We start from the raw sequence: 24,798 nt of genomic DNA, 5'->3' as shown, positions 1-24,798 counted from the left end.
TTATTATAAGTATTGCAATTGTGGCAATTCATTTCTCTTGCATGAGAAAGAAGACTGCTCAATAAATAACACCTTTCATTGAAAACGCCAGTCTCTCTATTTCTCTGCACTCTGGTGAAACTAAGTATGCACGATTAACTGAGCAAAATAGCTGTCTATTGTTTTCACACGACTCTAGAGATACACTCTTATTCTGAGGGAGCAAAGTTGTCATGTTTATGCGGTTGACGGAAACTGAATCCCTTCTTGTCTGAGCCAGGGAAGTTCATCCCTCCCTATTCATTCAAGAAAGTTTCCAGTGACCTCTGAGCTAGCTGGCGCAAACCTAAATTAAGTTTAACATAGTCTGTAGAGACCTAGATGACCTCAGTCCTACGTCTACACTGCTGTTTATGTTATTCCAATGCGCAGAGCCGATTGGGAAAATAGGAACTACACTACATGGCGCCCAACGTTTGGTAAGGCGATAATCTAACGCAAGACACTAGAGTAACTCAGTCGTGCTTTTTCACACAGAACCCTTTTCCCGTAAAAACTCCAATAGACGTCTGGAGTGGGTGAAAGGTTAATATCCGCCGGAACTTAGTCGGAAGAGATTCCTATCCATTAGTTTTTGGTTTGATCAACGTTGAAGATTACAGTGTTCCAAAATATTGTGCACCTCATCTTTGTTTCCTTGAAACTCAATCTGCAACAGAAAACTTTCAGTCAGTAAAATGTCAGAAAGTGACGAAGAGAGAGAAAGAGAAGCCTTAGCAGCTTGACTCTTAGAGGAAGTCACAACCCTCCAAGAAAATGACCCGAGTGTTATAATCATTCCGGTCAATATAAGAAGAACTATAACTCTTAAACTTATAGAAAACTGACTGACACCAAGAGGTGGTACAGTCATATTCGTGGTAGGGGCACATGAATATCGGCAGACAGAGGTATTCTATTCATGGATACATTTTCCAGCAGCACACGCTGTAACAAAAGACTTCCACTATTACAAAATAGAGGAACCTCCGGGAGAATACACTCCTTTCGAGGAGATCAAAATCCCACTAAATTACCAAGAGCACCTACTCTGGTTTAATGGCACCTTAAAACATAATAATCACATCACCAGGCTCGGTCCACTAGGTAGACTAGAAGCAACAGGCTGGTCCTATGCAACTGCAACACACCCAGACTACGAAACAATGTCAAGCGAAGAACTCCTAGTTAAACTAAAAGAATTAACAAAGGCATATAGAGAATTAGTTCAATTGGCAAGGCATGATATAAAGAACCTCCAAAAATTGAAGGAAACAGATATAGCAGACCAACCATTTGAACTCGCCAGAATCATAGAAAAATCCTAGGAAGAGCTAGGAAGAGATAGTTTGGGTGGGAAACCGGTAAAACCCCAACTAACTGAAAATTCTGAAAAAATATTTATTAAAAATAATTTAAGAACTCCAAAAAAGAGTTGGGATGGTAATAAACAATCCACTCCCAGGGAAAAACATTTCCAGTCCAGAGGAAGGTTTTCTCAGCGTAGAGAGAGATCTCCAGGCCGAGAAGACAAGTCTCCCCAAAGGGAGCCCTCTGGAAAAAGATACAACCTTAGAGATAGGGATAAAATAAGAAAACCAGACAGATATCAAGATGTTGATACACGTCCCTCTCGATCCTTCTCACCCAATCTTTCTCGATCTTCCTCACAGAAATCGGAAAGAAGAGGACGGTCGGAATACAGAGAAGAGCACGTCAAGTCCAAAGACAAGGAACCTGCTCATCAAAGCAAAAAATTACAATTTCCCAGAAAGAAGGTAGCAAGTATTAAAATTAAACATGCCGAGAATTCTGAGAACACAACTGAAAAACGGAGAGTGGGCACAGACAATGCTAGACAGCGCAGCAGAAGTGACCATAGCTCGCAAGATCCTGATGAATCTTCTGGAGACAGTGGACACGAATGAATACATTCAGGTGGAAACTGCAGACACACGAGTTAGTGTGCCCCATAAACGATATGAAATAACATTACGTATAGAATAGAGGGAGATAGAACTAGGAAAATAAAAGGTCTGTTTTGGGAAAAACTTTCTAAAGGCTATGACATCCTGTTAGCTGAGAAAGACTGGCCACCAGAGTTTGTCAGGGAGTGCCCTCATGGCGAAGAAATGATTATGCCTGCCTTCTCAAATCATATTCCGATCCATAAAAAATACACATGGGCAAGAAAATGGGCAGTGGCCCAAGCTCCTGCTTTATACAAAAACCATGTAGGATGGGATGAGGATTCTCCTCACCACAAAATCCAGTTAAAAAATCAGCCAACTGCACAAAGGCAGTACCCAGTTAAATAAGAAGCTAAAAAGCAAGTCAGGGAGATCTTAGATAAACTTGAATATCAAGGGGTGATCGAAACATGCACCTCTCAAATGAACAATCCGTTGTTTCCTGTCTCCAAGCCAAACGATTCATATCGTCTAGTTTTGGACTACAGACACCTTAACTCCTGTTGTAAAACATTTGCAGTACAAAACTCACATAGTGCAGCACTAATGAATAACAATGTGCACAAAAAATATAAAACATTAGACATCTCTAATGGATTCTTCTGTCAAAACATTGCACCAGAAAGCAGGTATTTGACCGCTTTCTCAATAATGGGATCGCAAAAACAATTTTGCAGACTTCCACAGGGATTCAAGAATAGCCCAGGATTATTCTCAGCAAGGGTAACAGAGTTATTACAAATATATGATGATGAAGCATTATCATATGTCAATGACATCTATCTCACAGATGATGACCTGGAGACACACTTAAAAAGGGTGAACACCATAATACTTGGGTTCGCATCAGAGGGTTCCAAATTCAACTTTAAAAAGTCACGAATTGCCCATCTAACTGTCCTATTTTTAGGATATGAATTATCAAGTGAAGGCAAAAGCCTGGCAGACAATTTCTTAGAGAAATGTGCTGTACTCCAAACACCAAAAACGCTGAATAATTTACAATCAATACTTGGTTTCCTGAATTTCGGAAGAACATGCATTCTAAATTATGCAGAGCGGGTTAAACCTCTCTATGAATTGATAAGACCAGATTTCAAACAAATCAATTGGAGTCAGAAACACACAGAGATTTTGAGATCATTGCAAACAGACATGTTAGCTAAAACAAAATTTCAAACTCGCGAAGACATATGCAATCTTGTAATCTGAGTCATCCCAGGAAGATGCAGATTCACATACCTGACTTCTAATGAGGGAGAAACGGTTATCTATAGCTTACAAATCTCATTTGTACACTCAAGCTGAAATGAAATTCAGTTCTACAGAAAAAATTCTGACTGCGGTTCAAACTGCTGTAGCAAAAGAAAGAGCCCTAGCACAAGGTAAACGAATAATAATCGTTACACCGGTACCTGCCTTAGAAGCAGTAACAAAAGCAAGCATTCCAAATGCTAAAGTATTACATCCGAGATGGATACAATGGGTTAATTCTCTGGCTGCAACAGACGTAGTATACAAATTTGATCCTAATATAAAAACACAAGAATTTCTCCAATATGAATATGAATGTCCTCTGCCGACTGAAATCCTGCCTCTAGAACATTACGGTTGTATAATATATACAGACGGATCAGCACAACTCACAGCTGGGGGTAAACAAGTATATAGTGCTGCATGCGCGATCGTTAAAGGTCGTTGGCATGAAGGGAAATTTAGACCAATGGTCACTAAAACTCAATCTCTAGGAGATTGTACAGCTCAGCTAGCTGAATTACTAGCATTTAAGATGGCGCTTGAAAATACCGATCGGAATTCCCCACACTAATAGTGTGCGATTCATATTACTGCGTTCAGTCTTATAATGAATACTTGCAGAACTGGGTTCAAAATGGCTTCAAAGATGCAAAAGGTGGCACAATCAAGCATAAAACGCTTTGGGAACAAATAGTTCTTTTACAGAAAGAACTACAAAAGACTCACGTGATACACACACTGAGTCATCAACGTGATGGCTTTCACGTTGCAGGGAAATCATTGGCTGATGAAGCAGCGAAGGCAGCTGTGCAAACGGCTTCCGTAGCGGCAATCACCCGGTCAAAAACAAAAATAGACAGCGACATACTGCAAGCTGTCAGTGCTTCAGTAAAAAATGACAGAAAAACACTCCCGAAAGGCTTTCCAGTAAAGTACTCATACATAACGGATGCGAACAATGTTCCATTTGCTCGCATCCCTGGAGTGGGGGATAGAGCAATTCCAAACATGGAACACAGATTAGGACTCATTTCAGCGGCACACGAAGGGCTAGCTTCTGCACATGCTGGTATTTCCACCAACAACATCATTATTAAAACAGATATATTGGTGGCTGGGCATAAGAAAGCAAACTAAGAACTATGTTCTGGAATGCGAAATATGCCAAAGAATGAAAGTATGAACAGTAAAACGACCAGCACAGACACCCCTTCTAATCTCAGATAAACCATTAGCATGTGTTTACCTGGACCACTGTGGTCCCTTACAAAGGGATGGCAACTATAAATATATCATGGTCGCAGTGGATTCCTGTACGAGATTCATTTAGATGTGGCCCCAGCACTCGGCTGACGCCAGAACTGTTATAAAAGATTTGAGTCTTTATCGGTACATACGCAATTGGCATGCTATATTCTGATCAGGGTCCTGCGTTTAGCTCTCGAGCTTACAAAGAGGCCATGAACAGCATGGGCATCACATTGCGGTACTCTTCTCCCTTCCATTCTGAGTGAAATGCGGTTGTGGAAAGGAACAACCGGGACATAAAGCAATCTATAACGGCGAGGGAATTAGGTTCGGGTGATGGGTGGGTCAAACATTTAACAAGTGTCCAACGTAGTCTTAATAATCTGCCAAGAAATTCTCTAAAAGGTCTCACTACATACGAAATGTTGTGCGGCACTAGAATGCTAATTCAGGACCTTGATTGTCACACTTCAGTGGTAGAAGAAAAATCCTTTGATATCAAAGATCGTTTGGCTGTATTACAGGACTTAAATGAAACAAGAAAAAAACCTGAGTAACAAAGTTGAAACAACAGCCGACAACCACTGAAGAAAAACCACCTGTCCCAGCAAGACCTGTCTGGATTCCAAAGATTGGGGATCGGTCAGAGAAAAGATCGCGGTAAAGAAGGAATTTGGGCCTTCTTACAGAAAAGCAGTACCTATCTTAGCTATCAACGGAACAAGATCAGTTGTACTACCGCCCCTTGCTGGTAAAAGAAAAACAGAGTTGTATCCATCGACCTGGTAAAACCAAAATCATGTGGCCAATAATAAGTAGTAGGCCAAGTGGACTCCCAAGAAATAGCAGAATACCGAAATTTGCTACAATCCAAGAGGCTCATACTGAGAGACTTATCACATTTAATAAATCTGCAGTGAGTAACAAAGGACTATGCAATAATGCCATGGAACTAGTGCCTCTTGAAACCCAAATTGCAACAATTCGTCAAGAAACACCAGTCTACAATGATGTAGCCCCTGACTATGCTAATGAAACAAAGAAAAATGCAAAAGCAAATGAAAATCCGGAAAAAATTCCAACAATTGACAGAACTGCATCTGGCTACTTCATCATTTTCGATGACTTCTCTGAAGATCCAAGCGAGCATGAAGAAACGCCTCCAACAAAAACTTTCAAAGACAAAGTATTTGAACTTTTTCACCAACTAAAAGAAACCTTTCTGATTTCACCATGGATTGAATTTTGGATTGTGTTAGGTGTACTTACTCTGCTATGCTCATCATGGTTCTATGTTTGGGATAATTCATTGATGGGAAATATAGTACAATGGACACAGCAAGTCAGAACATCAACTTGGTCCTAAAGCCTCCCACATCCTCCCACATCGAGAAAAGAGAACTGACATCAGTAAACATCTCAGCCAATCCAATACCCGGTGGGGTAGCATGGGACAGAACTGATTATGACATTTTTGGCCCGGTTGAGCTCTTGAAATATCCACATCAGTTCATGGTTTTATTAAGTGACTTTGTGGCACCAAGTACATTCTCAGATGATTGGGACTTTGAAAACATTAATAATATGATGTCAGATTTAGTAATGTCAGCAAAATTTACAGAACATGATTACTTACAGGGTTCATCGAATTATGAAGAGTTATACTGTTATAACCATTATGGTGATCACTATTTGCGTAAAACTGCTCAGCCTAGAAATGTTTTATCTTATAACCAGTAGGAACACTGTCCAACTCCACCAAAAGGCAGTTCCAAAACATTTTATGAGAAATTCCAGTACTTCTCAGGGTTTATTAACAGTGATCCAGAAACGTTTTATTTTAAAATGTTAACTAGCCAGGAATGAAAACAATGTTGACAAATACTAAACTGATTTATTCTGAAAAACTTTATGACAAAATGTCTACATTTGGTTTCGAATTTTGGAAAAACACCATTGAAACAAACACGATCTGGGGTTCCAAAGATTGGCAAGTACAAGGCCTAGAAGCATTATTTAGGGCTTGCATGTTCCCAGAACAAATTATATTCTTGAATGACACAATTCAACAAACTACTTGTCTTGGCTTAGCTAAGATAAAAGTCTTAAATACACTGTCTATTCCGAAACCCATAACTGATAGTGATAGCACTACAGATGTGGAGATCGACGTATCCCATATTTTACACCAAAACAGAACACATCCTGATTGGAAAAAGTGGTTGATCTGGCCAACAGACTCGAATAACTGTCAAGATAGATTCCTGAACAAAACACAGTGGTTCAAAATGACCAGACCAGACCCTTGATACTCCCAGAGACAACATCCAGGGATAGTTACAACATACAGTGTAGGGAACCTATGCCTTGAGTGGCTAGAGAAATCCACACTGGCTGAAATTAAGCAACACTTGACTTTACTTAAAGACGGTGCTGACTTGTGTGATTTCATATTGGGACCACGCAAACAGCGTCAAAAACGTTTCATAGCGGCCGGTATATACGCTGCGTATAACGAAGCTTGGAAAGTAATACAAATTGAGACAGCAGAAAAAATACGAGAAATTGATCGTATAAATTTGGAAAAATCACTTTCTGTTGCGGACAATAGGTTAACGACTCTGTCCTCCAGAATATATTCACTGGACAGCATTGTATCATCTGCATTTGATATAATAGAGCAGGACTTACTAATGTTACAACATGGTCAGTCTCAATTACGTTCTAGTGTACAGCTTAGTTGGACGTTGCAAAATCTGCGTTCAGGCAACGTACCATGGCGTTTAATCAACACAACGTCATTATTCGGTATCTTTAACCTTACTGATAAACAAATCAGTTTGGCACAAAAAGGAGCAGACTATACGATTCTGAGCATTGAAAAACTTGAGAGATTACCATTGACAATGTCAGAGAGACCTGCCATTGAATGGATAATACACGGAACGATTACAATTCCGATAACAACTTTCCAGTTTAAATACAGCCAAGAGTATATACCTGCAGGCCAGTATGAAAGGTTGGGTAAAGAATACATCAAATCAACCTGGGATTTACCTTATACACACAGATGTTATAGTGAAGGGAACAAGGAGGTATTTCTTAGTGGTAAAAATTGTAAAAAAATCACTAAGCGGTACACTTCTGTGTCAAGATATTAATTTGCATGGAGCCTGCGAAGGGTCTTCAAATAACCTTTCATGCCACCTGCATGGCACGCCTGCAAAACGGATAGAGCCATTTTTTAGACCACTTTCTAACGGCAGTTACGTTTTAATAAGTGACCACAGCTGTTGTGGCATGCTGCCAGGAAAAGCCTATCTGACAACTGTGTCTTCCAGGGTCGTTTGCTGTATGCAAGTATTGTATCCACACAGCAATCCAGATATGGGGGCTGCGTTATGGCCTCAGTTGAATATCTCTTCTATTCGAATTGATACTTTAAGCAGTATGAAGTCTATTCTTTTACAGACAACTGTGCCTTTAACGTCATCAAAAGAAATGTACGATCTGCAAGTGGCAAGGACATCGGCAGAGATACATTCCCTTTTATCAACAAATTGCCCCGTGGATTTCGTAGCAATTCTAAGCCAAATCTTAAACATGTCTGATACCAGCGGCATCGCACATGTATTTAAGACCATTTTTTTCGGGACTGTTAGCACCCTTTGAAACAGTTCTGGGCATCTTCCCGAATTTCGTCCATTCTGTCTTTGGCGGCCTACCCTTAATCTTGGGACTCGTGGCAGGAATTTTATTTTTGCTCCTTCTGCACTGATATGGCAAGCCAATCCACAGACAAGACTCTAGCAACGATGGAAGAAACGATTCTAGCAATACGATACCGAGACCGTATCACTAAGGTCCTCGGATTGGCCCGGCTAAGAGATCTGAGTACAACCTGGTTTCTTTCATTCAGACCAATCTGGCAAGATTGCATCATACCTGTGCTTCGATGTCTGCTATGCGGAGAAAAATGCGTGTTGGGCGTCTGTCTTACACTACAATTAGCAGTACCAATGGATATCAATACTTTGCTAGGTCCTGTAACGACTCATGCATCGTGTTGTCCCCAGCGGCTATCGATTCTGATGACGGCATTCGTTGAGACTTCACCACTACGATTAGGTGAGGTACGAGAGTAAAGCTGCACTAACCAGGTACAGCCTTCTGTGAGCATTGCTGACCCGACCATCGATGATAGCAATCACGCAGAGAACTGCACAGTTGCAGTATTTTCGAACTTGGTCGAACTTTCACCTGATGTTGTAGACCAATTTTTTGCGGGTCTGTCTGAAATAATGTTCTCTCCTGTCAAGGAGAATAACTCTTAATAAAAACAATAAGCACACAGCGTTCCCAGAACTCTGAATTCGGCCTTCAGTTTTTGATAAACAAAGCTACAGAAAATATTTGGAACTATTCTTCCCCTGAAAGCGAAATTATTTTTGCCCATTTTTCAAAATATTTACCTTTTTATTTTGGCACATGGTACTCTGCTTAAAGTAGAACTATTCTTAGAGAACAGAGCTTCTATTTTTAGGATACTAGAGACAATATTTTACCTCAGCCTCTAGCACATAAACTGCATTTTTGTATAAATATGTGATGGAATGGTCTCAACCTTCTTTTCTGTATTCAGAGCCATTTCTTGTGTAATTTTCGCAATTCATTCAGCTGATATATATGCATTTATCTGAATGATGATACTGCTTGAAAAGCGTACAGTACCAACACTCATTTTCGTGCATTTACCTTATGCCATTTCAAATGCGAAATATGTATTTTGGGGTGGGTCGGAAAACACACATGCATCGTTGAATGTTTACTATTGCTTAGTTTTTTAGTAATGATGGACATCAATCCGTGGAGTGGGTGTCTTGTTTATATCTAGGACCCTAATTCGATATTCCCGATTTATGCCCTTGTGAGGTTATAATCAATAATATCCTGATAAAGGCATAAGAATCTGATCCATATTCAAGTAATAGCCCATGCAGTCCAAAGCACATCACGGCTACTCCCATTGACTCCTAGAAAGCACAACACGTTCTTTAAACAAACCAAGCCTCCAGCAGCCCGGGAAATCCCCCTGCTTTTGTTTTGATTTTAACAAGAACTCCTGAAGTCCAGAAAGAACTGTTAGTTCTTAGTGACGTCCTATGTCCATCCTTACGTCAAACCCGGCACCTTCCATTGCCTTAAGCAAACACACGGTGGTTTGGAGCAGAGCGGCCATCTACTTGCCCGAGAGCCCAGCTGATGCGAGAACCCATGGAAGCCGCCCCTCCCGTTTGACACACTGAGAGAGACGCTGTCTTTTTCTCCAGCCGAGAAAATCCAGCTCCGGTGTTTCCAGCCTACCCTTGCGGGTTGCTGGGAGATCGAGTCCTGAGAAAAGAGATACCAGACCTCCCACATTCTATTACCAAGGTACGGAGCTGACTAAACCCTTAAGAGAATTCTTGATGCAGATTCTTGGCAAAACAATCTTAAACAACTTAACTTAAACTGCTACTTACTAATCCCTTCCCAAGTATTAGGCTTAGGTCAGGTACACTGGGGTAGGCTTAGTTAGAAGCACCAGTTGAGTACGTTAGTCAATGTATTTATGTATGTATATATTTTATCCATTTTAAAGTATCATATGGCTAAGAAACCATATCAATGCTTTTACAGCATTATTTCCTAATACTACTTTTACTGTACGCACTTTACTTTATTATAAGTATTGCAATTGTGGCAATTCATTTCTCTTGCATGAGAAAGAAGACTGCTCAATAAATAACACCTTTTATTGAAAATGCCCGTCTCTCTATTTCTCTGCACTCTGGTGAAACTAAGTATGCACGATTGACTGAGCGAAATAGCTGTCTATTGTTTTCACACGACTCTAGAGATACACTCTTATTCTGAGGGAGCAAAGTTGTCATGTTTATGCGGTTGTCGGAAACTGAATCCCTTCTTGTTTGAGCCAGGGAAGTTCATCCCTCCCTATTCATTCAAGAAAGTTTCCAGTGACCTCTGAGCTAGCTGGCGTAAACCTAAATTAAGTTTAACATAGTCAGTAGAGACCTAGATGACCTCAGTCCTACGTCTACACTGCTGTTTATGTTATCCCAATGCTCAGAGCCTATTGGGAAAATAGGAACTACACTACAGTTCGACATTAGTGGCGGAAATTAGTACATTCTACAATGGGGACTGAGTATAAGTTCTTGACCTGGAATGTGCGGGGACTGGGTACCTGCGCCAAGAGACACAGGGTGTTAACATTTCTTAAACTGCATCATATTTCAATTGCTTGCCTCCAGGAAACATACCTGGATGATAGCGGCGCAGCCAGAGCAGCCAAGAAGTGGCGATGCCAGATGCATCAGTCTTCCTTTTCTACCTACGCTAGGGGTACACTGATGTGGGTGGCACCGGCTGTACCATTTACTCCGATATATAGTGAATCCGATGTGAATGGCAGATATGTGCTGTTGCGAGACTCTTTAGCCGGTAGGGAAATTGTCATATTGAATACATATGCGCCCAATGTAGATGATCCCTCGTTTTTCCAGGTTACTCAGGAATTATTGTCCAACAAATTAGATGCCCCATTCATAGGTCTGGGCGATTTTCCCTGTGTTCTCGATTCGGCTCTTGACAGGTATCTCCCTAAGACTGGAACTAAACCTAGAATGTCCCAGATGCTCAGTAAGGTCATGCAGTATTTGGGTGCCCATGCTCTATGGAGGGAAACACACCCCACACTTCCATTATTCAAATGCCAGTCACCAACGCATGGAACGCAGAGTAGGCTAGATAGGGTTCTGGTGGCGGGCGTGCCGGCATTCCCGGAAGTGGTGATAACTCATTTGGCGCGCTTAAGGTCTGATCATTCCCCGGTGCGGTGCACGGTGAGGTGGGGGACTCCTATTCTGGGCCCGAGGTGGTGGAGATTGTGGGAAAGGCCACATTACCTAAAACAATTACTGATTATCTAGAGATGAACTGGGAGGGCAATCGAGTGGGAGGCCCTAAAGGCAATGACTCGCAGGGCGAGTATAGGGCGAGTATGGGGCTTGTGTGCGGGATTCGGAGACAATTACTTGGGGCACTGGACAAAGAAGAGAAACCTTTGATTGATATACAGGTGTGGAGCCCAGCTGACCGTGACGCAGGCGAGAGGGAGAGCGAGCAGCGCGAACATATAGTAGATATCTGGGATAGGCTGGATAAGTACACCCCGACACGTTACCTCCAGCTGTTGCATGCGATAGGTGAAAAAGTCTGGTTGCTTTTAGGCTTGGATTTTACGAAGGGAGCAAGCTCCCACTTTGACCACCACCTTAAGGGCTGAGGGGGCGGGTCTTGTCCACACAATGGCTGGTGTACAGAGAGTGTTTCAGCAACATTTACAGCGGGTCTACACTGCAGACCCTGGAGTAGCAGCGGAAAAGTATGTTCCAATAGTGGAGGGCTTGGCGCTGCCGCAGCTCTCGCACGATGGCGTTGAGGAGCTTGATGCCCAAATCACTTCTGAGGAGTGTAGGAGGCGCTTCGAGCAAATCTGGGAACCAAGGCCCCTAGGGCAGATGGGTTTCCACTTGAGTTTTTGCAGGCCTACTCAAACCAGCTGGTACAGCCGCTCCTGCGCGATGAGAGAAAGTGGATTTGTCATGCTTCTGAAGCCAGGTGGGAATATTCAGGACCCCTCAGCATACCGACCCCTCACAATGATAAACTCAGATGTTAAAATACTATGCAAAGTCCTGGCTGCTAGATTGCCCCTCATATAACTCACTTGGTACATGAGGATCAATGTGGGTTCATACCAACCCGTAACATAGGCATGAATATCAGGAGGTATCTCACATCCTGCATGAAGTATGACAAAGGGATGAGGACCTTGCCCTAGTATCTATAGACTTGGAAAAGGCCTTCGACTCTGTGGATTGGCTGGTTTGGCCTGCGTTTTAGACGATGGGTGCAGATCTTGCACATGGTGCCCAGCGCCAGAGTCCAGGTGGGTCACAACAGGTCGGCTGAGTGGAGGCTGGAGAAGGACACACAAAAGGGCTGCTCCCTTTCTTCGCTACTGTGTGCCTTGGCAATAGAGCCACAGGCACTCTGAGTGCATAGGGACCTGGCCTGCTGGGGAATTAAGGTAGGCGGGACATCCCAGTTCATATCATTATTTGAGGATGACATATTATTTTATGTCTCCTACTCACAGGAAGCAGTTCTAAGGCTGCTGCCGGTGCTGGAGGAGTTTGGTGGGTGCTAAATAGGCCATAATTGTTGGTGTTCCCCCTGGCCCGGTTGGCTGGCCGCTCTGTGGAGTCTCTTCCTCAATTGGGCCTGAGATGGGCGACTGAGCACTTTAGGTATCTGGGCATACAGGTGGCGAGTGAAGATTCACAGATATTACAGCTTCACTCGCCACCTGTATGCCCAGATACCTAAAGTGCTCAGTCGCCCATCTCAGGCCCAATTGAGGAAGAGACTCCACAGAGCGGCCAGCCAACCGAGGCATGGATCGTTTCATCTGGAGTTGTCGGTGTGGCATCTTGCGGCGGTTAGGAGAGTCATGAACAACATGTCGTATCGGGCATGGTAGGAAGGGGGGTGTGACGCAATCCCGGATTTATATCTGGGTGAGAGTTTTATCACATTCGAACTGGACTGCAGCGAATTTGGACTGGGGCAAGGGCAATACTTACAATACGCTGCCTTAACTAACATATTTAAAGAAATATGGCCCTTGCATCCTCTAATACCTCAGCTAACACAGACTTTAGATGTTGTTCTCACATGCGGGTCAGGCTGGCGGATAGTATCATTGCTGTACAGAGCTATGAGGGCGGATGCCAGCGCCCCCACTCAGCCCCCTCCCCCGTCGTATTTGCGGCTTGGAACCCGGACATGGGGGAGCCACTGGAAAATAAAGACTGGAAGCCATTAGGCGTACACATGCACACGATCTCCTGCAATGCTCGCTTTCGATTAATACATTATAAATACTTACATGACTCCCGAAACGATACATCGCACGGCTCCTAGCAGGTCTAACTCATGTCCCAGGTGCCACAAAGAAGGGGCCAATTTCTTACATTCATTTGGCATGGGTGTGCCCAGCGTTCAGCAACTTCTGGTTGGAGGTAGTGGAGCGGATAAGGAGCAAGGTGAAAAGTAGAGTCCAAACAACACCTAAACACTGCCTTTTAGGATTGATATGTAAACACAAAAAACAAATTAAGATGGTGTATAGGCTACAACAGTTGTTGTTGGTAAGGGCAATGCGTAGAGTGGCAATAGTATTGATGGGGTGCGGGAGAAGGAGGTCTCAGCAAGGGTTAGGGATGTGAGTGAAGGGACCCTTGCCGAGGAGGTGCATATGAAGAGGTGCGGCAGGGATGAGAAATTAGAGGAGGACTTAAGGTTTTGGAGGGAGCTTTGGCATGATTTACTTACAGATGGCCTTCAGACCGGTTCTCAAAGCCCCACTGCAAAGGGATCCTCTGCAGGTTCCGATGGGGAGAGAGAGTAAAGGCGCAAATGTTCAATGCCTAGTTCCAGATTTTGGAGAGGGGTGTGCTGGGGATGGGCCAGTGCATAGACCCATTACCACTGCATTACATGCATATGTGATCCATTGGTTGGCAACTGAGTGCACACTAATGGTTGTTGTTTAAGTAAAACTTTAAATTAAGGGAGGAGCTACGCCGCGAACCAAGATGGCCGCATAGGCTCCCGGCTCCGCCGACCTCCGCCGGCGGCCCGTCTATCCTGTTGTCTATCCTCTACCCACGCCCTGTGCCTGGATGTATGAAGGTTGCCAGATGCCAACGGTGCTTTCCCGGATTTCCTACCTACTTCAGCGACGAAGTTATGTCGTGTCCCATTTTTGGCCTACTCCCGGGCTGCCGCCGGGACCTCGATTTTTGAAACACCCGAGAGGGACCTGATCAACATCGGCTGCGGGACCGCGATTGTGGCCGGTCTTCCAGGTTTGAATAATTCTTTCCGCCTTTGAGTCCCTTGTCCTCGTTGATGGATGGTGCCGGAGTAGAGACACTGTGACGTGCTGCGATCCTCCTGCACCGTGGCTGTGGGTTGTGGCCTGACCCTCGTTTCCCGGTCCGGGCGCTGACGGGCTGCACCCACGGCCGGTGTCTGTGCTGAGTGTGCTAGTTCGGGGCGCCCTTGTTGTTTGCGATTGCCAAATGTGTGCCCGGAGCCCGGCGATGTGGGCTGGAGATTTAGTCCCCCTCCGTCCTCTGGACGCCGGGATGCTGGGGGTGGATGGCGCACATTCATTGAGATCCGTAATGGCGGCGATTGGGGCGCTCCGCTCGCAATTCACCAACGCATATGTCTCCCTGGCGGCGAAACTGGATGATGTCTGCTCGCGACCGGCCACGGACGCTGCAGCGCCTGCACAGAAGTCTGCAGTCCAGTCGACCGATTTGACCCGCCATCTTAAGGGGCCCGAGCGGCAGCCCGACTTTGCTCCTTTGAGAGTCGGCCTCACTTTTCCTTCATCTGCTACAGTACATGGTCTTCCCTCTACGTCTCCTATCCGATGGTGTATCGTCGCTGGATGTCCTGTTCTTCATTGCAGAGTCTCAGGGTCCCGTCGAAGGGGATCGCCATTTTCCTTTGTTCCGGCCCGTCTGCATAACGGATGTCGCCATTTTGTGACCGGACTTTGCTCCATCTTCAACACCTTGGTCTGCCATGGACGCTTTGGCTGCCTCTGGTCGGATGTGGCTTGGTCGGGATGTGCTCCGGAACGGATTCGCACTGGTCAGGGCTGACTTTGACTTTGAGGTTTTCTTGCTCCTCGCCACTGCTTTGGACCATCTGAGACGCTCCCTTTGTTTGCTACTGATATGACTTTGGTGATAGATCTCCTCGTGAGGCTTGCAGGGTTGACTTCTATTTCCCTGGGGTTGCTCCGTTTACTTTTGCTGGGACTGCACCGAATTCCTCACCGGGCCGGGGGTAGGATGGGGGGGGCGGGGGGGGGGGGGTTCCTGGTGACTGTCCTCCTCGTGATATTGCTGACTGTTTAGTTTTGCTTGATGATGATTGTGCTATGGGGGGTTCACCGCCGGCGGGGGGTACCAGGTGTCCGGGGGCTTGTTTGTTTTTCTCCTCCTCCACTTCTTCTTATGTTTTCCCTTCTGTGGGGCAGTTCCGGGGCGACAGGCACGCTGTTAGTGGGTTAGGCCGTAGCCATTACAGGGGTGCAGGGTGGCGGGTGCGGGGGGGGGGGGGGGGGTTGTTATTTTAGTTTGTTTTGTTCTATGGTCCCTATCGCTCTTTTCCGGCTTTGGGAGGGTTCTTTCCTCTTTAGTAGGATTGGCTGTCGCTTTGTCTTGCACCTTTCTTTCTTTTTCCGGCTTTTCGATAAGCCTCTGTTTTTCTGTTCTTGGGGGGTAGGCTTTCTGGGGTGATTTTTAGAAATGTGGATTATTGTAATGTGGTTTATTGTTCAGTATTATCGCCGTGGCTGCCCAGATTGCATAGTTGCTTTAGTCATAGCCTATCTCCAACTGTAATTGGGGTGAGTCCCAATCGTCTCCTTTGTGCTTCTATCCTTTAAGGTGTGATGTCCTTGTTGTTGCAGCCCCTACTCCTTTTCTAAAATTTAAAAATGAAAACCTTATATCCTGTTTGCGAGACCCACAACCACATCTGATGTACTATGATATATCCTGTTTACTGATTGGCTCCAGTTTCTCCTGTTTTTATTGACTGTCTTTGCGGCCGGCCATGATGGTTGTGGGCCTGCGCATGTATCTCCTTCTTTTTTGAATAAAGGTTTTAAAAAAAAACCAACAAAAAAAAAAAACTTTAAATTAAAAAAAACTTTTTTTTAAAGTGGCTGCTGTTTGGGAAGCTTGTTACCCCCGGGAACCTGAATGCTGTTAGCCCAATCCTCAACCTCATGGGTATTGTCTAGGTCTCTTCAGGGGGCCCCTACCGAAGCATCGAAAGGGGCATTGTTGCTGGGGGAACTGCCGAGCGGGCGGAGCGAAATCCAGAAAGTGGGCAGTGGCTATGCTCTCTTTAAATCTCTCAAGGGGAGGCCACTGACAACCCCACGTCCGGCTCTCTCACTTGATATGTTCCAATCACTAACGATGATGTTGCCACTGAGCCTCCCCCGCCTTCCTCGCTTTCTAGCCCTCTGAGTGTCACACTTTAACTCCCACACAATATCGTGTAATATGAAGTTGCCTTGCTATGGTCCGTGTTTTTCTATTTTCTTTCTAAGGTTATGTTGTACAGAAATGATGTAACCCCAGTGATTTGGGTCATTATGTTATTATCTACTGTGCAGTCCCACCGTTTGTTTTCTGTAAGTGCCTTTTTCATTTGCAAATCAATAAATACATTTCTTTTTTTAAATCTCTCAAGGGGCGAGTACGCTTTCACTGCAAACAGCTTTGAGCCTTCAAAGGGTAAGTCCATAATGGATTGTTGGACATCGTGGAGTGAACCCAGGTGTGGCACCTAAGCACCACGCTGGTCCTGACTGCCCTTACCAGACTGTCAATAGTGTCCAGACTAGACTTGATAGAGTATTTTGACGTATCCTGTCTGCCCAACATCAGCTTCTGTAAGCTTAGACGGACGCTGTCTGAGACCATTTGCCAGATATGTACCACTTTGTCCCTCAATGCGGGTAAATATCTGACTTGTAGGAATTAGGTGTTTACTGACCTGAGGGTGAGGCTGGCCAATGAGAATATCCGTTTGGCAAATGTCTCCATCCTCAGAAGAATGGTAGAGAATGCCCTTGTATTGAAGCGACTCATTGATTCTTGCACAACAAAGACTTCCAGGGTGGGATCTGCTGTAAGACGACGTCTGGATCCCCAGAAGCTGGTCTATGCTGCATCACCACCTGCCAATTGACAGGAGGGCAAGATTCTGGTTTTGACCAAGTGCCCACCAGCACGTCAGTTAAGGTCTCGTTATAGGAGACCAGAGGCTCCTAAGTAGATTGTGCAGGGTTAAGAACTTCTGTTAAAAGAGTAGTTTTGACCTCCCGGGTTGGCAGATGAAATCAAGCATCTCAGCCGCCCTTCAAAAAACAGTGGTGAAGAATTTGGATTCTTTAGTAGCCATAGCAGGATTAGATGAAGATAGGCCAATGTCTGGGGAGTTGTTGAGACCACTGACATCCTGCAGGTTATAAAAGATATTGCTTTTGTCATATTGTTAGCTGTCGTCATCAACATTGCCCAATTCATAATGTGGGGCATAATTCGGCTCAGAATAAGCATAGGTCTGGGTGGTATAACATGACTCTCTGAAACTGACAGTACAATCAGTTCCCCTTCTGGTGTTGGCAACATCAAGACAAGAGTTGATTTGAGCACTGATGGTATCGCTTGTGGCGCCAAACACAGTGTCATGCATGGCAATGAAAGTGGAGCCATGGATGGCATTGGGACTGGGTTCGGTGGAGCCGGAGCCAAAATTAAAGGGGCATAATCAATGTTGAGGATGGATCTGCTGATGGTAAACCAACTGGAGGTCTCATCGGATCCGTGGGACCCGACGAAGTGCCCCAGACGGATCTGGTGCAGCACCAAAACTGTGGCTCATTGCCACCATCGTGTTTTGGAGCCGCTGTGGTGTTGCTGTCCATTCAGAGTGGGACCGAAGTGGGACGAGACTTGGGATTTGTTCCTTTGAAGGGGAATGAGTCGGCAGCCTAAAACTGCTAGGAACATCACACGACTCGGAGTAGTGGGACAAAGGAGACCCCATGCTTGGATTATTTACACTTCTTCTGAGACTTCCTTGACTTAACAGAGGCCTGTGATCTCAATCTCCTTTGACCTTCAGACTTTGGCGACTGTTTATTGGCTTATTGGCTTATTGGTCTAGATGGCCTTTTTGTTAATTTTGGTGCAGCACATAAACGGCACAGAGTAGTGTTTGGAGCAGATGCACTATAGACAAACGCTGTGGGTCTCTGTCACTGACATTTGCCAGTAACAGTAACAACCCAGCTTAAACCCTGTTGTTTTAGGGGATGACATTGTCTGTACACTGAAGAAATTTGAGGGAAATAACCACAGTCAGGAGTGACAGGACTGAAGAGCTCCAAAAGGAAGGCATGGAAAGAAAGGAGCTGATGTCAGTTCTTGGAGGTGCTGCAAATATAGTGGCCCGATGTCACATGTGGAAATTCACACAGTGCGGAACATGCAGTTAGATATCTCTAACAGAATTGTTTCCTTATAATCCGCAGTGCTTCAGCAGACTACATGCAACTGCATCCACAAGACCCACAGCTCGAGTGCACTATGTACTGTGTCCTTGTGATCTGCAGCTCTTGAGCACACTATTCACAACTGAATCCTTAAAATCTGCAGCTCAATAACATTATGCAATGTACTATGTTCAGCATCTTTGATCTGCAGCTCCTGAGCACACTATCCATTGCTGTGTCCTAACAATCCGCAGCTCTTGAGCACACTATGCACTGTGTCTTTATGATCTGTAGCTCTTCAGTAGCGCACTACACACTTCATGCTTATGTTCTACAAGTCTTGAGCACACTATGCACCACTGCCTCCTTGTGATCTGCAGCTCTTGAGTGCACCACACATTGTACCTGTATGATCTACAGCTAATAAGCACACTATGCCCTTGTGATCAGCAGCTCTTGACGGGACACACACACATGCTCACATACACATAACACTCACAACCAGACTTGTACACACACAAACACAAACACATTCCTTCACAACACTCTTTCCCAAACATTCAAACATGCGAGCACGCACGCACCAAACAATGTACAATGAAAATAAATCACACTTACCTTCAGCCAGCTCTGCTCTGCCTTGGAGGTTCCAGGAGGCTTCGGACTGCTGCCTTCCCTCATTGGCTGATCTTAGGGAAGGCAGCAGTCCTATCGTCATCACAGAGTGGAAGGGGTAACGGACACTATTGACCCCACCCCACTCTGTAATGAAGTGTCACTGATTGACACTCGTCCCTGGGCGCTTCAGGGCTTAAAACTGAAGCGCCCAGGGTCGAGGCAATCAGTGACGATATCCCTCGTCACTGAGGGGAGGGCCTCAGCAACCTCTGCTGAGCTGAAAAAGACACACCCAACGGAGCTGTGACTTTCTCAGCCCAGCAAAGTTCAGTTTAAGCAGCCAGGAGCCAGGCTAAATGCGCATGTGTGTCTCCTGGCTGCTTAAACTGAAAGTGAATAGTGTCTGTCAGGCTGACTTTTGTTCAGCCTGACAGACACTGTTCCTACGGGGGAAAAGGGGTCGGGCGGGGCCCTTCCGCCCAAATGGACCAGCTGCGCCTGCTCTTGAGCCCACCACGCACTGTGTCATTTTGATGTGCAGCTCTTGAGTTCACTTTGTCCTTGTAACCTGTAGCTCGAGTGGTGCACTACACACTTTGCTCTTATGATCTGCACCTCTTGAGCATACTACACACTCCCGCATGCTTGTGATCTGCAGATAATTGACCTTGATGCAGTCATAAGTTGAAACTGAATTTTGTCAGTTAAGCACTGAGATAGAGCTCCAGACTGTCTCGATGAGGCTCCGAGAAACAGGAACTGATTTCAACTCATAGCTTGGCACCTATTATACACTGGTGGCATTGTTTTGAGTGGGAGGAGTTGTTGCTGGGGCCACATAGTGTCACATGGCAGCACTGGAGAGCTACTGATGTAGAATTGCTTTTCTGGACCAGGAGTTATCTACAGGATATATCCATCAGAATACCTGTAAGTTATGTTATACAGATTTGTAAAGTTCACTCTCACATGGGAGGTGTCCTGGTGCTGCGCAAGTGTGTGTCTAGGCACACCTAGTGCCTAGTGGGACAACTGAAAAACCAGGACTTCAGCTTCTTGCAGAATTCAAAAAGTGATATGTGTAGCAGCAGGTCGTTCCATGCTTTAGAAGCAATGTAGGAGAAGGCTGACCGCCGGATTTGATTCTCCATATGCGTGGGATTTGTGCATGTAGGAGTCCGGACAAGTAGAGGTGTCTGGAAGGTTTATGAAAGCAGATGCAATTCTTGTAGTATGCTGGGCCAGTGTTATGTAGTGCCTTGAGAGTGTGGGTGAGGAATTTGAATTGTGCTCCTCTGTGTATGGGGAGCCAGATGAGCTCCTTCAGGTGTGGTGAGATATTGCTGCAAAAGTGGGAGGTTAAGTCATGCCGGAGTCTCAGTTTTTTTAATGGTTCTTTATTAAAAGCTTACAGGTATTATGAATACAGTGAACACAGTTCTTTATCATAGACATCATTGTGCACAGACGTACAGGAACCAATGTGCACGCTGTGCGCGCTTGTGGGGCACAGAGGTTTCCGCAGAGGTCACCAATCGAAGCTGGGGAGCTCAATAAGTTGCGCAGTGTGTCTTGCTTCCTTCGCAGTCTCAGGTCAGTCTGCCTCTAGCCTTAACAATAATACATCCCAGCTTGAGATCTGCGATTCCCCGCCGACCTGTTGACAAAGATGTTGTAACACGTTGTCCTTAGTCCTTGCACTTCGCCTTATGTCGTTATTCCACGCCACCACCTGAGACGCTGAGGTTACCTTCAGTGCACTGCTATTGTGCCACCAGCGGTAGGTCTATGAGACTGTTCTCTGCTTTGTCCATTTTAGTGCAAGGCATCAGGACCAACTGACATGTCTGGGGCGCATTGATGTGCTGCTTGCCCCCTACTCGTGTGAGGTATCTGCAAGCTGTGATCCTCGCCGCAGAGTTCTGAATGGTATGCAGCTTTAAGATGATTTTTTACTTTTGATCCTGGCATAAAGGGTGTTCCTGTAATCCAGCTTGCTTGTGACCAGGGCTTGTGTGACAGTATTCCAGGTGCTGATTGGGAGCCATTTAGAAATCTTCCTCAGCAGCTTCAGGGTAAAGAAGCACGAGGCACTGACTGCATTGACTTGTGTGGTCATGTAAAGTTTGCTGTCAATGATTATCCAGAGGTTCTTGGCATTGGTAGTAGGGGTGGATGTCGTCTAAGCTCTGTTGGCCACCAAATGGAGTACCACGCTGATTTGCTCTTTCCGAAGATCACGTTTTTGGTCTTGTAGGTTATCTGCTTAAGACAGTTCGTCTTCATCCAGTGGGTGATTTCAGTCATGCAAGCATAGAACCTGATCGTGGTACTGGGCGTCTTGTCAATGAGGGAGAGAATGAGTTGCATGTCATCAGCTAAGGAGAGGATGTTGATATTGTGAGAGAGGATAATGCTGGCTAGAGGATTCATGTATGTGTTGAAGAGGGTCAAGCTCAGGGAGGATCAATGTAGAAGTCTGCAGATGAGGTACAAAAGGGGTTGGTGATGGACGGAGCATCTGAATCAATCAAACACTCACACCCAGTCAAAAGATCTGGGTTAAATCCATCACCGTTCTTTAGCCCACTCTGCCACCCCAGTTCAGACAAGGCTATATGCAAATCAGTCTGACCCTGTGCCTCATGGGAACAGTCCAGCCCGAACTGCCAAGTCATGTCTTCCCTGGACCGGAAACAAGCTTCCGAGGACCGGTTTCTGGCAGATGAGGTCATGGGCATCCAAAGTGTACTGGGTTCTTCTTGTCAGGAAGGAGCAGATTCATCGAAATGCATGTCCTTGGATTCCGATGTGGATGAGGATGGGGTGGAGACGGAGTCAATGCTGCAAAGTGGTCCTGGAGGATGAGGGCTGCTGTGTCTCTGTCCAGAGTCATGTTAATGTCATCCGTGGCTGCGTTGAGCGCAGCTTCTGTATTACGTTTGGGTCTGAAATCAGACCGAGTGGTGTTGAGGAGTTGAGCAAGGCGATAGCTATAGTTGAAAAACATTGAAGGGTCTGCAGAGGGTTTCTTCAGCACTGGGAAAAAATATGGACGTTTCCGTGGATCTGGAAGGGTGGCAGAAGAAATGGAGGCATTCAGAATGGGTGTGAGCATGGCGCTGATGGGTTGCAGTCCTCTGGAGTAGGCGTGGTGTTGAAAAGGGTCCCATAAGGCCCATGAGTAGATGGACTTCATGGTGACTGAGGTTTCGTCTGTAGTGATGAAAGGCCAAGTGTTGAACATTGGTTCCTTGGATAAGATCGGGAGGCGTTTGGTGAGGTCTGTCAGGTCTGGGTGCAGGCTGAAGTTGCTGTAAACTGAGGTGACTGTTGTTTACGAATTGAGAGAGATTATTGCAGAGGTCCTGCGAGGGAGTGGTCAAGTTGGAGGCAACCGATGGTAATGAAATATTTCGCAATTGCAACAATTTCTTTGCTTATGTTGCTGCTGGCATCAATGTGGTCTGCCAGAGAGGCAAGTTTGGTGGACCGGATCAATTGATGGTTGACTGAGGCCGGATGTGAGCGTGCTCCTGTCTTCAGTGTCCTGGCTCATTCTCCAATTTCTGCTACTGTTATTTTCAGAGGTGTTTCATCAGTATGAGTTCCTTCGTGTGCCGACTGGCCTAGGTTATAGATCTTGTTGTATTGTTTTTGAGGGAAGCCAGGGTCTCTGCTCAGAGATGATTCAATTGTTGAAATTCTTGATAGGTTGGGGAGGCTGTCACTGTGTTTGGGTCAGTGGGAGTTGAGAGCGGTGTTCCAGTTATTGTTAGTGATGCCTGGCTGGTCTAGCGGTGGTGCATGTACGTTGGACAGTGACAGCGGTGCTTAACTTGAAGAGGGCGCTGTCTGTCCAGGGAAGTGGTGTGGGCTCGTTGACTCACATTTGCTGAAATGGGTGAATATAGGTTTCAAGAGGATTCCGGCGATGTGGGTAGATCCCTTTACTCATTGGGTGAGGCTCAGGCTTCCAAAGTCTTCAATGAGTGTTCTCGAGTTGGAGTCGGTGTGGTCAACCAGGTCGAAGTTCAAGTCAAGAGTAGGATGTAATTGGTAGCAATCAAGTGGTGCGACAAAGCCCTTGATGGTGTTGGTGAAGTTGGTGCGCAGTACCGGTGGTCTGTAGAAGCGAGTGCCGCTTAGGGTGAAGTTGGCTGTGAGTTGGGGCTTGAACAACAGGTGATCCATGTTGGAGGATGACATGTCCGTGTATGTGGTACAGCTGATGGTATTTTTGTGCGGGATGGTGATTCTGCCTCCGGACTTGTGAAGTCAGTCTTGCCTGGCAAACCTGTAGCCAGGGGTCGCAGCTGGGGTGATGCAAGGTACAGCCATGTTTCCGTGATCAAAAGTAGGTCATGAGCATTGTCGTGCAGCAGGTCCTAGATCTTTGTGGTTGTTTAGTGAGTAAGCGGGTGTAAAGGAGCATGCATATATGTGTGGAGGGTTGTTGTCTGACTGTGTGAGTGTCAGAGAGTTTGGTGTTGGTGCAGTGAGTGTTGGGTGTGGGTAGGTGCCTAAGAATTACTAGGAAGCACAGGGAGAATGCTCCTCGGTGTTGTGTGGTGCGGTAGAAGTGTGTGGAGTAGAGGTCGGATATTGAGGGAGCAGAGGTCGCAGCATGGTAGCAGCAGGAGGGCCAGGGCTCCTGGTACAGCCCAGGTGTGGATGTGCATGCACGGGCTTCCCTTTAGCACACCACCTACACGCCTCTGCTGCACGTCCACACTGTGGCTGCTGTTAACAAGGTCCTGGGAGGGGAGAGATTTACCTTCCTGCTCAGATGATTGGAAATCCTGTGATGTCACTTCCTGTGCAGATGAATGATGGGAAATCCAGTGATGTCACTTCCTGTGCAGATGAATGGTGGAAAATCCAGTGATGATGCTTCCTTTGCGATGAATTATGGGAATGACTCCTCTTGCTTGGCTTCTTCTATTAAATACAGTTTGAGATCCCACCACAGACCTCCCTTCATCCTCCGATTCCTCTTTCACTCACATTCACTTCATTTCTCCCTCCTTTTCTTTGCCTCCTCAATTGAATTGTCCAGACTGTTCTCCGTATTAATCTCCCTACCCACCCCATGGCAACACTTGTTGGCCCTTTGTCACCCACCACTCCTCCTCCTCCTCCTCCTCACCAGTCCTCAGATTTGCTTTTATCCAGCTGCTTTATTTTTGAGTCCTCCTACCAAATAGTTTTAATACCCTTTGTTTAACTTTATATTCCCCTACTTCATGGTTTGCATGAGTTTTCCAATTACCTTAATTTATGACAGATTTTGTGCAGTTTTTAAAAACATTTTAGACTCATCTGGACTTGATAATAGTCCCTTGATGATGTGACTTTTTTACAGGCATTCCTTATGTGTGATATTCAGCAAATCGGACTTTTGATAAATTATTTTCACCAAGTTGGTAATTTGTCAGATTCACAAACTATAGATAAAAG

General features: G+C 45.4%; 1 protein-coding gene across 1 annotated transcript in view; it reads right to left on the bottom strand.

The window, feature by feature from the left end:
* The window catches only part of ADAM17 (ADAM metallopeptidase domain 17), a 648,967-nt gene that overhangs the window by 105,341 nt on the left and 518,828 nt on the right, over positions 1–24,798 (bottom strand). The window lies entirely within an intron of this gene.

Source organism: Lissotriton vulgaris, chromosome 6 (assembly GCF_964263255.1).
Source record: "Lissotriton vulgaris chromosome 6, aLisVul1.2, whole genome shotgun sequence".
NCBI classification, from domain to species: Eukaryota; Metazoa; Chordata; class Amphibia; order Caudata; family Salamandridae; genus Lissotriton; species Lissotriton vulgaris.
The sequence above is the reverse complement of the archived record's forward strand: the minus strand, read 5'-3'. Positions and strand labels throughout refer to the sequence as shown.